We start from the raw sequence: 12595 nt of genomic DNA, 5'->3' as shown, positions 1-12595 counted from the left end.
ACAGACTTACGGGGCAGGCGTACACAAACTTCCTGGAAAACACTATACCTCATGTTTTAGAAGACATTCCACTGATCAATCGTCAACACATTCACTTCTTGCATGATGGCGCTCCTGCACACTTCAGTCGTACGACTCGCCGGTACTTGGATCGAAGGATTCCTGATCGATGGATAGGTAGAGGTGGCCCAATTGCTTGACCTCCACGCTCACCTGATCTGAACCCTCTCGATTTCTACTTGTGGGGCCATTTAAAATCATTGGTTTATTCGTCTCCGGTGCCTGATTTGGAATCCCTTCGGAATCGAATTGTGGCATGTTCTGAGGACATACGCAATACTCCTGGAGTTTGGGATCGTGTTCGCAGGTCAATGAGACATCGATGTGAGGTCTGTATTCAAGCAGGAGGTGGACATTTTGAACATCTTCTGTAATGACAACGACCTGCGGAAAGAAAAACGTTCCGGTGAATTTCAATGTTGTGAAGGCCATAACTCGGAAATGAAGCATTTCCGGAAACATGTTGTAATGAACTATTTTGATTGTCTACATGTGGGAAATACATACCTGAAATTATGCCCCGTATTTTTTAAATACCCTGTGTGTATATATATATATATATATATATATATATATATATATATATATATATATATATATACACTCCATATAAACGCAGGAATATTAAGGTTCGTTCTATATATATATATATATACTGCATATATATGCAGGAATATTACAAGTAAGTTATTCATCACGTGGGATCAGCTCGACATCACGTCTCCCTGTAAAACAACACTGCAAATTATGTCAAGTTGGAAATTAAATCCGCATCCATTACATTTTGGCCTTTAAATACGCTACAGATTATTTATTTATTTGTTTATTTATTTATTTATTTATGTATTTATTTACATTTCGTTAATAAATTATAAATAATTACATATATTGACATTCTTACGACAAAGGTCTATTTTATCTTTGTATGCGAAGACGTTTAATGGTTTATACTAGATTCACTACGAACACTGATTCTCGAGCACGATATGAATACTTCTGCGCATTACCTTCTAAAGCCTTGGTTTTTCTGAACCGACGCATGCGACGTGCGAGGTGCGAGGCCCGCACGTCGCATGCGTCGGTTCAGAAACCAAGGATTTAACGTCGAGCGGCATGTGTCTGCAGCTGGAGATAGCTTATTTACTTCACGATTTTTTGTGATTTAAAGTAACAATGAAGGATATCCCACATTATTGAATGTGTTAAGAGTAAGTGTTATTAATTTAATCAATATTGTGTGTGTAGTCTATTTTCATCGCACTTCTGTGTAATAAGTGAAATCATTGTATATTCTAGTCATGCATACAACTGTACGGATAGTGTTTGTATAGTGAAATCATGGTGTACTCCTGTACTAGATACAGCTATACAAATAGTGTTTATAAGTTATAGGTTATTTTAATCGTATACCTGTGTAACTATTGAGATCATGGTGTACCAGTATTCTTGTGCCGTACACAGCTGTACCAATCGACATAAGATGATTTCCGGTATTTAGGGAGAATCGCAAACTTTCCTCTTAAGCCTTGGTTTTTCTGAACCGACGCATGCGAGATTCGAAACCCGCCTCGCACAAATCCGGACTACACGAGAGATAGGAGTGGTTTCAATAATTGCGAGTTGCGAGGTCTACTGGGAAAAGAAAACAGCGGTTTGTCTCCAAAGGGATCCTTGGCAAGCCAAGTGAAAAAATAATTCTGGACCAGCTCAGATTTTCAATCCTTTTCTCTTCAGTTTTTTAAGCATTAACTACTAGGTAATTTAGCGTCGATGGAATTTGTGATAGAGAAATGATATTTGGCGAGATGAGGCCGAAGATTCGCCATACATTACCTGACATTTGCCTTACGGTTGGGGAAAATCTCGGAGAAAAACAACCAAATAATCAGCCAAAGCGGGAATAGAACCCGCGCCCGAGTGCAACTCCGGATCGGCAGGAAAGTGCCTTAGGTGCCTTAGCTACGCCGGTGACCTCCTCTCAGTTACATGAATATTCTGAAGACTACATTTTAAGAATAGTATATCTGACAATGAATTTATAATTATGTCGTCGTTGTTCCTGCAATAACTCCTATGTGCAAAATATAAAATTGTTCAGTAGGAAGAAAAACACATCAATTCATTCTATGGCAGCAGTACATAGGACACTGTGAATTCTTACATTTTCCAAAGAAAAAAATATAATTACTTATAGGAGATTTTATTATTTGCTCTATCACTATTTAAGTTATTTAATAGAGCAAAAATCTGAAAATCTATAAATATGTCACATAGGAGTTATTGCAGGAACAACGACGATGTGAAAATCAGATGTCACCGTACAGAAAGTCAATACAGCAACACAAGAAGATAGAAAGCATGTCCCTAAATCAATTTTCTTTGTGAATCAATTTGTGAGTGTTAAGTAAATATGTGTTTGTTTACATGTAGTTATAGTTTAATAGTTTGATATTCTAGCACAAATACGGTTGAAGTGTGGCAGTTATTGCATTTCCTTCTTAATTGAATTATTTATAATTAAGTAAGATGCGAAAAGTATGCAAGGTACTAATTTTTTCTCTAGGTGATTGAAATATAAATATTTCAGGAAGGACATTACATATGGCCCTATAGCACGGATTTTATGAATAATTGTTATTTAAGTACGAATAATTCACAAAGATGACGAGGATTATTGAAGCACGACATCTTTAATTATTTGTTCTTCACAAATATGACGAGAATTATTGACTGAGAGTTTCAGCATAACATCTTTAATTATAAGCTGTTGTGCTACAGGAATGCAGGTGATTACGTTTTACTATTTATAGGGCTATTTGCTTTCTAATCTCGTTGCTCTTAACTCACGTTTGGTTGTTTTATGTTTAATCAAGTAATAAATCATAGTATGTTTTACGATTGCGTTCTATGAACATTACTTTTCGTCTGCTGTCGCCATGTCTTTTTTTACCTTAAGATGGCGGTGAGCAACCGCTTCTATTTGAGTCTCTTCATGTTTTCTGCACATCTGGCGGTGCGTGGTGCGGGGCTTACCTGTATGCATTGTACTACTTGCAAGTAGCGCCACCTATGCCTTATTCATAGACGACGAATGATTATTTATGCATGTTTGTGATGTGTGAACTGTGTTAAATTGTTTTACAATGATTGTAGTGGCTAAGTTTCTCATTTCAGCATATTATGTTATCACACAAAATGATGACGTAAGCTTCGAAATCGACATAGTGTTTGAATAAAACCGTACTCTATACATTTATTCCTACTTTCGCCGTTTCTCCGATGATGTTTATCAGCTTCTCGAGCACAGATTTTCTTTACTACCAGAAGCTCTAAAATTAATAAGCCTACAAACACTGGTCGAATTCTAAAAACGTTTCTCAAGTTTATTTCCATAAGTTATATAAACTCTGACAGAAGTGCTTTATTCGTAGGCCTATAGATGTTTCACTATGTAATGGCAGCTCTCCTGTGTCATTGTTTTTGTTGTTTCTCAGAATCGGTTGAGATAAGTGGTCTGGAGATCTATGAATCGCGTATAATCCTGCGACGGAATAAGTTTACTTATCATTCTACAATAGTGTCAAAGCGTATCATGTGTGTAAATATAATTTTTATTACACTCGACTCATACCAGGCTACTGTTGCTTACATTTAAGCTACATATGTCACTCAATCCAACACATACTTCCAGACAACGGACTGCCACTACATAATGATACAGTAGATCTATACTGTAGTGATTCCTGTACGCTTAAAGCATTTTAGTACAAGAAAATAGTTTAATATTTCTGGTCTTTTAGTACTTAGAGTGGAATAAAAATTGGCATGGTTATACAATAAATCATTCTGAATTCAGGGTATAAAAGATAACTAAATAATTTCTTATCCATGTGCCAAAAAAAAAAGAGGTTCTGATATTTTGCCACTTTCCTAAATGTTCCTCAAGCTTCAATTGCACATTACTTCCTACAACCGTTACTCATAGACATTCTTTGTGTTTTTTTAAGTTAGCAAGTAATATATGTTGTAAATTCTAAAATAATATTTTGTTAAATATTTCACCTTAAGTGAAACAAAATACTTTAATTAAAAATTGTCTTTCTTCAATGCGTATATTGGGTGTATCGAAAATGGTGGGCAAAACTTCAAGTATGGATTCCTCATAGAGAAAAAAAAAAGATTATGTCAACATGGGCTAGGAAATGCTTGGTTCCCGCATGATTAGCTGTGACAAGGTGGATTATTGTGCACTCCAGAACTTTTGTTTGCTGGAATTAAATGCGCGACATGTGTTGCATGTTTTTGTAATGTGTAGTACTGTGTGTAGGGTAAATGATGGGATAATCTTAACACCCGCAAATGGATTCCCGTTTTGTACATACTTAAGTTGGAAAGATATCTGTGTCATATAAACTGGCGGAGCGGGTCATACATATAGTGAGGATCACGTAAGTTCAGTTCCCAAACAGCAAATATTTCCGCCTTGTCAGTGTTGCCAACTGTTACCAGATATCACCACATGTAGTAAAATCACGATCCTATGTACTGAATGACTTCTTTACTCACCGTACTTTACCTTAATGTTGGAAGGTTATTCTAAATAGTTTCAATAATAATGAGAAATGTATTGCTATGTTCTATTCTTTTATTCCTTTACATTATTATTAGTATTAGCATTAATAGGTTACTAGACGTAAATATACAACAAAGTATAGTATATAATATTCAAGAATCAAATCTGTTCCAAGACCAATTAAATTATTGTCACTTCACTTCAAAGATTCCAGCGTACATATACTGTACTTCCTAAAGGTAGATAAATTAATAACCAATTGACTTTTGGTTGGAATTCGAATGAACTTCTGATTATCTTTTGAAATTAGTAAGGAAATGGATAATACAACTATGCTAAAACTGAAATAATAATAAATCAACTTACAAAAATAATTTTGGTCCTTAAAAGCCATAAGTAATTTCACTTCTAGATACCTTTTTAAAGATTTCATTTGTTTGTAAATTGCTTAATAATGCTACACTTACACTTATTATTTCTGCAACTCCACGTCTGTCATTGAAAAAATGTATGATACATAACTGTGAAGTCTCTTTTTGGCTCTTGTGTCCTAAATTTAAATAAGAAAAAGCAAATGATTCAAGAAATGTGAGCTGGTGAAAATTAAATACTCAATTAATAAAATAATTACTACCAAAAGAATATTTTATTAATTCTATACAAAAGATGGATTACACAGAACAGATGGCCAGAAATCATAGATTTATACACAACATACAGCATGAAACGATCATCAAAAAATGCTTTTTGTACACAATAACATCTTTCAAACGAAGTGAAATAGCCAATAAGTTCAATAAATATTATGCTAATAAGTAATAACTATAATTAATAATTATCTACAAGCTGTAAAAGGGAATAAAATAGTATATTGTTGAAATTAGGGGGTTATGGTTTATTACGTGTATTTATAATTTTAATTACTTTTACTACATTTAATTATATTTTAATTTCTATTAGATTAGTTGGTGGTGTGGTTGTTAGTTTTATCTGTGTACGTCAGACTATTAAGGAAAAACTGAAAGAAATATTAAATCTACTATCTACTTTATATAACAATATTTAATCAAGAACTGAATATTACTATTAATTTAATAACATAAGACCCAAAACATCTCCAAGTCCAGACAATACTCATGCTGATTTTCTTAAACATGTTGGCAAACAAGCAAACTCACTACTTTTATCTTGTAATCTCATCTAAAATACAATATCTGTCTGGAGAAAATCTATCATAACATCAATTTTGAAAAGCAATTATTCAACTAATATCTTTTCGAGTTATCGACAGATACCACTTACTAGTATGATAGCCAAAATTATGGAAGAGATGATTTCATAGATTGAATTGGTTCCTGGAATCTAGTAACTAACTTTCATTTTATTGGGTTGACTTTAGAGAATTGCATTCAACAAATGGACAGATTTTAAATTTTAGTCAAGATATTAAAGATATTTTAAACAGAAAACAAAACAACTTAACAATTTTAATTTATTTTCAAGGATCATATGGCTCTGTAGATATAAATCACTTAAGAAATTGCAAACTTAGGGTGTCCATGATAAAGTGTTACACTGGGTCAGTGACTTGATTATTTGATTCATTGTCACAAATATGTAAATAGAGACAGATTGATCTGGGCTTCCCACATTGTTGTTTTCAGGAATACATTTTCCAATATTAATGTCGATGGTCTAACTAAAGAAATAGATCTTATGATAATCTCATCATTTGCAGATAATATGGTTGTCTAGAACAAAAAATCACAGTCCACAAATATTAATAAACTGAGCCAAAATCCCAACAGACTTTTTGACTCTACTTGGAGAACTCAAACTTGCTCAATTAAGGGAAACTTTACTAATAAAACACAATCCCAAGTTATTTCAAAATGAATAGTATATAAGTTAACTTTAACAGATGATGTTAAGAAATGTGATACTTCTCCAGACATTTTAAAAATCATTAGAAACGATAAATGATCTGGTCAGTGAGTGACTACATACAGTATTTTTTATAGATGGATCCTGTTTACCAAGCCATAGATGTAGTGGTGTTGTAGTACAATACCAGTATATTCCCTTTTACAGGGAATTATATTCAAACACTTGTTTGCCCCATTTTAACCGTGACAACGCTTTTTAGCTTTTTAAACATTCCGGTTATTGTATTGTGTTTGTGTTTAGTGAAAGATTTTAGATAAGGGCGCAAATAGCCATAGTAGCTGACGCGCCCTTTTTAAACGCCACTAACTAACTAACTAACTAACTAACTAACTAACTTCAAACACTGACTAATTTTGATAGTGAAAATTTAGATACACTTTTAAGCTTACAAAATCTCCAGTATCGACTTCATAAATCTGAGAAGGCTGTCATACTATCAGATTCAAAATCAGATGTTCTTGCTGCAGTAATGGACGTAACAACATGAAATCTCAATATTTTACAGTGTTTTAATATTTTAAGCAAAATGGTCGAATTACATCGACGACTGGTACTTCCGTGGATCCATGAACTTTATGGAGTGGGAGGTAATGAGGTAGCTGAAAGGTAGCAAAATTACTGTAAGGTTATCTATACCTGCATCTTACCACACTGTTAAAAGAATAACAAGATCAGAACATGACAATGTGGTAACAAAAATCGGAATGATTCTAAAGCAAATGAAAAAATTGCAATAGGCCATCCGGCGTCTGCTCCACGATGGAGGAAAATCCTCAGAAGAAACCAACTAATCAGACCAAATGGGGGATCCAAACTACCCTCGAGTGCAGCTCTGAATTTGCAGGCCAACGAGTCTACTGACTAAGCTACATTGGTGGCTCCACTAAAAATATGAAGTACATGGCACTCAGATTATTAAATTGACAAACCTAAACAATTATTCATCAGTTAAGCTATAAAATATAATACATAGCAAGCAAGTTAATTCAATTTAAAAGTATAAACAATTCAATCAGTTGAAATATACAGAAACTGATAATAAATATCATGCAAATTACTTCACATTACAAGCATAAACAATTCATCACTTGTGGTATACAGCCTACTATTTAATTTACAGCACATACAATTCATCAGTTAAGCTATAGACCTACAGTCTACTATTCAATTTACAGCATATATAATTCATCAATTAAGCGAAACAAAAATATAGTACAATACATAGTAAAAATAATACACCTAATTTAATAACTGAACTTCTATGAAAATCTACAGTGGCAGTACTCATATTATCACAGGCCATGATTGTCTCAAATATTTACAAAGAACTGATATTTCAGAATCTCCCCATGCCATTTCTGAAATCTCAATGAAGATATGGATCATTGTCTTGACTGTTTAACTTTACACAGCTTTCAATCATCTGGTTAAATATTGGAGTGCAAGATAACAAATGACATCAACTGCTGAACACTTGGTATCAATCAACCAACAACTTCATTACATTAAAGGGGAAAAAAAACTGAAAGAATTAATTGTATATAGACACAACACATAAGACAAGGCCGCTTCAGAACAGTAATTGGCAAGGCTCTGTTGTTTTAGGATTCTTATGTAGATTCAATTTCACCTGAAAGAAAAAAGTAGCATCTATAAGTAGTAGTAGTAGTAGTAGTAGTAAAGATAATAATAATAATAATAATAATAATAATAATAATAATAATAATAATGACTGTAAAGTATGGAAATTAATATTGCAATGTAATATCAAAAGGTGATTTCACACCATCAACTCTTATCATTTAGTACAACTCTTATCATTTAGTACAACAAATCTATTATATTCAGTTGCAATCACCAGTAGCTGTTCTTTCCTCCATTTTGTTGTTGGCTGATTTTTCACAAGTCTGCTATGATATGCAGCACTATCCATGACAATAACGCATTGCCCTAATGTTCTCAGGTCAACAACTGTGTTTGCACCCACTTCTCAACTACAGGGCTATTCATAGCACTATGGTAGTCCTGACTTTTCTTTCAATTGCATGAAAAAATTAAATCAGCACCTGCAATAAAAATTATACCTGGGCATATAATTACGTCACATGAATTCACAGCATTTAAATAAAGAAAATAAAACATAACATAACATAACATGACATGACATGAGATCCTCTTTGGTGAAAGGCTTTCCCACGTTTTTATTTAGTCACCAATTTTTATATTTTTGTACCCTGATTTAAAAAATTACTCTTGCCAAATTTACGTAAAATATAAATCAATATAACTTACTGAGTATAAATCCACCTTTCGTTCCGGCATCTAATCTTCCACCCTCATTTGTTGGTCTATGAATAACACCATTCATGTCACTGGAAACTTCACCTGGTTTATTTCATGAATAAGTGGGTGATCATACTTAAAAAAACAGAGAGAGAAAAGCAATTCACATTGACACTCTAAGAGACACAAAAATTTTAAAGACAGGAAAACCGTTCAAGAATTTTATAACTAACCTCTAGTTATAATATGAAACTATTAATTGCAAAACATGTTGTTCCCACCTGAATTCATTACTAGTAGCCTATATTAATTGCAATTTCATATTCCACATAAGTGTTAATCTATTTGTTAGTAAAAAATTCAATCACTCAATGTCTCACAATACATTGAAATTTACCATTCATAAAAATCCAAGTCTCATCCAAGAATACTACGGGTTTAGGGTTCTCACGCTCCACATTTCTTATATATTCTCTTAAAAACGAATAACATCACTTTCTCATACATGTGTATAAGGATCCCCTTTGCTCCATAGAAATTTCATCTCTTTCAAAATTTTTTTCACCGATGATAAGGATACTCTAAATAAATATGTTTCATAATCATCATTCATATGTTCCAGAACTTTTGCTGCTGTTAGTACTTCCCCTGTAACAGTAAATGAAAATTATGCCATATTTTTATACATAGGCCTATGACTAATATCAGAATTACATTGCATAAATCAACACAATAATTCCTGTAACTTCCCTACCTTTATGTAACTTGTCATAAATAAATCTCGCAATTGCATCTTCCGTAAAATCATCAGCATCAGTCACTGGATGTTTACGTAGTCTATGTTTTCCTAGTGTCACGAGTGGAGTCCCCTTGTGTGAATTGATCACTTTCGTGGCTGTAGTTAAGCCAAGCTGTAATAACAAACAATAACATAACACTTCTAAAAATTGTTATATCATAAAATTCATGCATAATACCAACATTTACAGCTATATGAATAGAAAATGATCAACATGTTAGGTTGGGTCTACGATAGGTTTAAGTAGGCTAATATTTAGGTAATTCTCCAGAAAAGCTACACCAAAGAAGGCATAATTTTATTTTGTTTAATTGATTTCTGTGATATTTACATAGTGATGAACACGTGGTTTTAGTGCACAGCCACAAATACTTTCAGCACAAAAATCCTTTGACACTTACCTGTATATTCTAATGCATTGTTGTAGTCCCTCCCTCAAACTTGTTACTAATTACCAATATAACATGCGAGAGGTCCAGGACGAAGAGAAATGGTTAGTTTCCCAGTAGTGCGTCCTCATCCTCTCGAGTGTTATATCTTAACAAGTACTTTGGGTGGGGTAGCTTTTCTGAAGAAACACCATATTTAATATTACTTAGACCAGTCATGAATAAATTATTCAGCCAGAGTCAACGTTCCTATGCTTTATAGAGTATGTTATATAGTTATTATATAAAACTGAATTATTTTTAAGCACCATAACAGGCCAACATTCATGTAATATTTGCTGCAATATCAAGTTAATAATTACAATATGACTTGTATTTTCTTCGGCCGATGTGGCATGTAAATTGTGATCTGAACGGTTAATTTAATACCAAAAGAGAAAACTGGAAATTTACTTTCGTGCTGTTTGATTACTTGTTCGTCTAATTTGTAAATGTATTTAAGCTATCACCTACTGCAGTATTACAGTATCTTAAATGTATTTAGTTTGGCAATATGAAAATCACTGACTTGATTAAACATTAGGCCTAACCTAAAAATTTGTTTTGTTTGACCACAATCATGAAATTATTAGTGCAAACTCCTAAAACTGAATACCACTTTGAAATGTATGCTTAAGAATACTTACTCCTAATAATTGTCCTATTCTGGTTGTAATTGCTGTCTCCGTTAGCATAATTCCTTCTTCATTACCTTCTTTCTTCAACTCATTATACACGTGAACTACAGATTTCTGAAGCGTACTCTGAATGCCACACATTTTCTTCCTTGGAGGAGTCACTGCAACACTATTTCATTTTTTTGACATAGTAATAAAAATCTAAACACGAAAGAAATTCATTAAAATTTGAAATAATATTTCTATCCATTACCCACGTGCATTATCACGCCCAAGTATATTATATTCATTCGTACTTATCTGACTATTCTTGAATTATAACCACAACGCAACACATAACATAACTATAATGTATTAATATTAATACTAATATTAATTAATTATTAATAAGTTCGAATTTCACTATCTTCCAGTAACCGGCTGAGAAATCTAGTACAATTTTAATTTCATGGAACTCCAGTACCGGCAAATATTGTCGATATTTGCCTCAGCTGCCAACATACCGGTTACAAAATCACTACCATTTATAGTATTTGTCAGTATCGAAATTCGAAACGAAGTTGGCAAAAGAAAATTCAACCTTCAAACTAGAAAATCACCATAATCCACTAGCATTTGTAGTAATGGGGGAAAAATGGTTAGGTTTCACCCTTAGGGTATCAAGTTACCTGGTCTTCCCTATAGACGCCTCACTGAAGTAGTGTTGCCCCAAGTCAGGAACGAGCAGTTCGGTTTCCACCCTGGTCGTTCCACTATACTCCAGGCACTCCGCATGACGGAGGACATTACCTGGGCTATGAGCACGAAGCGTGTACAGTATAGAATTCTTTAGTTGGCAGAGAAATTTAGACAGAGAGAGATATATTTCTTACCTCTCACACACTCAGTGGCTGACCGGACATCTGCGGGGGGGATGGTGGCAAGAGACAGACACTCTCCATAAAACTATTTGTATGTGCAGTGGCGGATTCTTCTACTTCTACTTCCATATTGTCGTCACCGTCATCGTCATCACTATCAGAGTCCAAACTTATTACGAAACGATCCACCGCTTTGTCAATCATTCCATCCCTTTCCCAATAAAAAATCCTCTTCCTTTTTAACATGTTCACACGCATTTTTCCAATTCTCTGGCGTGAACTTGGACAACGCTTCTTCAAATAATTTTATGACTTCACTGGATTTGAAAGATACATTATGTTTAGCGACATCATTTGTCACTTGTGCCCAGATGAACTCAATGGCACTAAAATTACAGTGGTATGGTGGCAGTCGCACTACGGTATGCCGGTGTGGTTCACTTTGAGCTAAGGTATCCAGTTCGTACCTTACCATTTTCTCCTTTTTAAAATTTTATTATGTCGTACAGTACGATTTTTGTCGCCTTTGGGTCGTACTCTATGTTGTTCTGACGCAACCAAGACTGCATGTCTGATTTAGAAGATGCAAAAGTGGGAGCTGTACAGAATGTAAGAGGCGTTGTCCATTACAATGATGCTGTTTTGTGGAATGTTCTGAAGGAGTTTCTTTTCGAACCAATATTTGAAATTAACGGCGTTCATTTCTTGACTTAATGCACAATAATAAATCGTCCCCCTTTTCCTAAGGGCACGTTCAGAGGAATGTCACCATCGTCACAAATCCAAATTTTGCTTTTCGTGTGATTAATGTTTATTCATGTTTGGTCTAGGTAAACGATAGGGCGGCCGGTTATTCGTAAGTCGCATATCCTCCTTAAGAAATGGAATCGCTTAGCAATTATGTCGGGTTTCTCTGTCAGAAGCTTCCGTCCGAAGTTATTCTTAGCGTAACGGAAATTAAGTTTTTTTAGTCTTTACCGCACCGACCATTTGCTGCCATAAAATAA

At 34.0% G+C, this 12595-nt stretch overlaps 1 long non-coding RNA gene across 1 annotated transcript; it reads right to left on the bottom strand.

Moving 5' to 3' along the window:
• Nucleotides 1–5109: 5109 nt before the first annotated feature.
• LOC138707931 (uncharacterized) lies at nt 5110–11386 on the bottom strand. The gene is made up of 6 exons (XR_011334461.1): nt 10738–11386; nt 9618–9774; nt 9261–9511; nt 8873–8998; nt 8439–8646; nt 5110–8210 (listed from the first exon to the last, which is right to left on the bottom strand). It is a non-coding gene; the product is annotated as an uncharacterized lncRNA (long non-coding RNA).
• Nucleotides 11387–12595: the final 1209 nt, after the last annotated feature.

This window comes from Periplaneta americana, chromosome 10, assembly GCF_040183065.1.
Source record: "Periplaneta americana isolate PAMFEO1 chromosome 10, P.americana_PAMFEO1_priV1, whole genome shotgun sequence".
In the NCBI taxonomy this organism is placed as follows: Eukaryota; Metazoa; Arthropoda; class Insecta; order Blattodea; family Blattidae; genus Periplaneta; species Periplaneta americana.
Note: the sequence above shows the minus strand (reverse complement) of the source record. Positions and strands in the feature narration are given on the sequence as shown.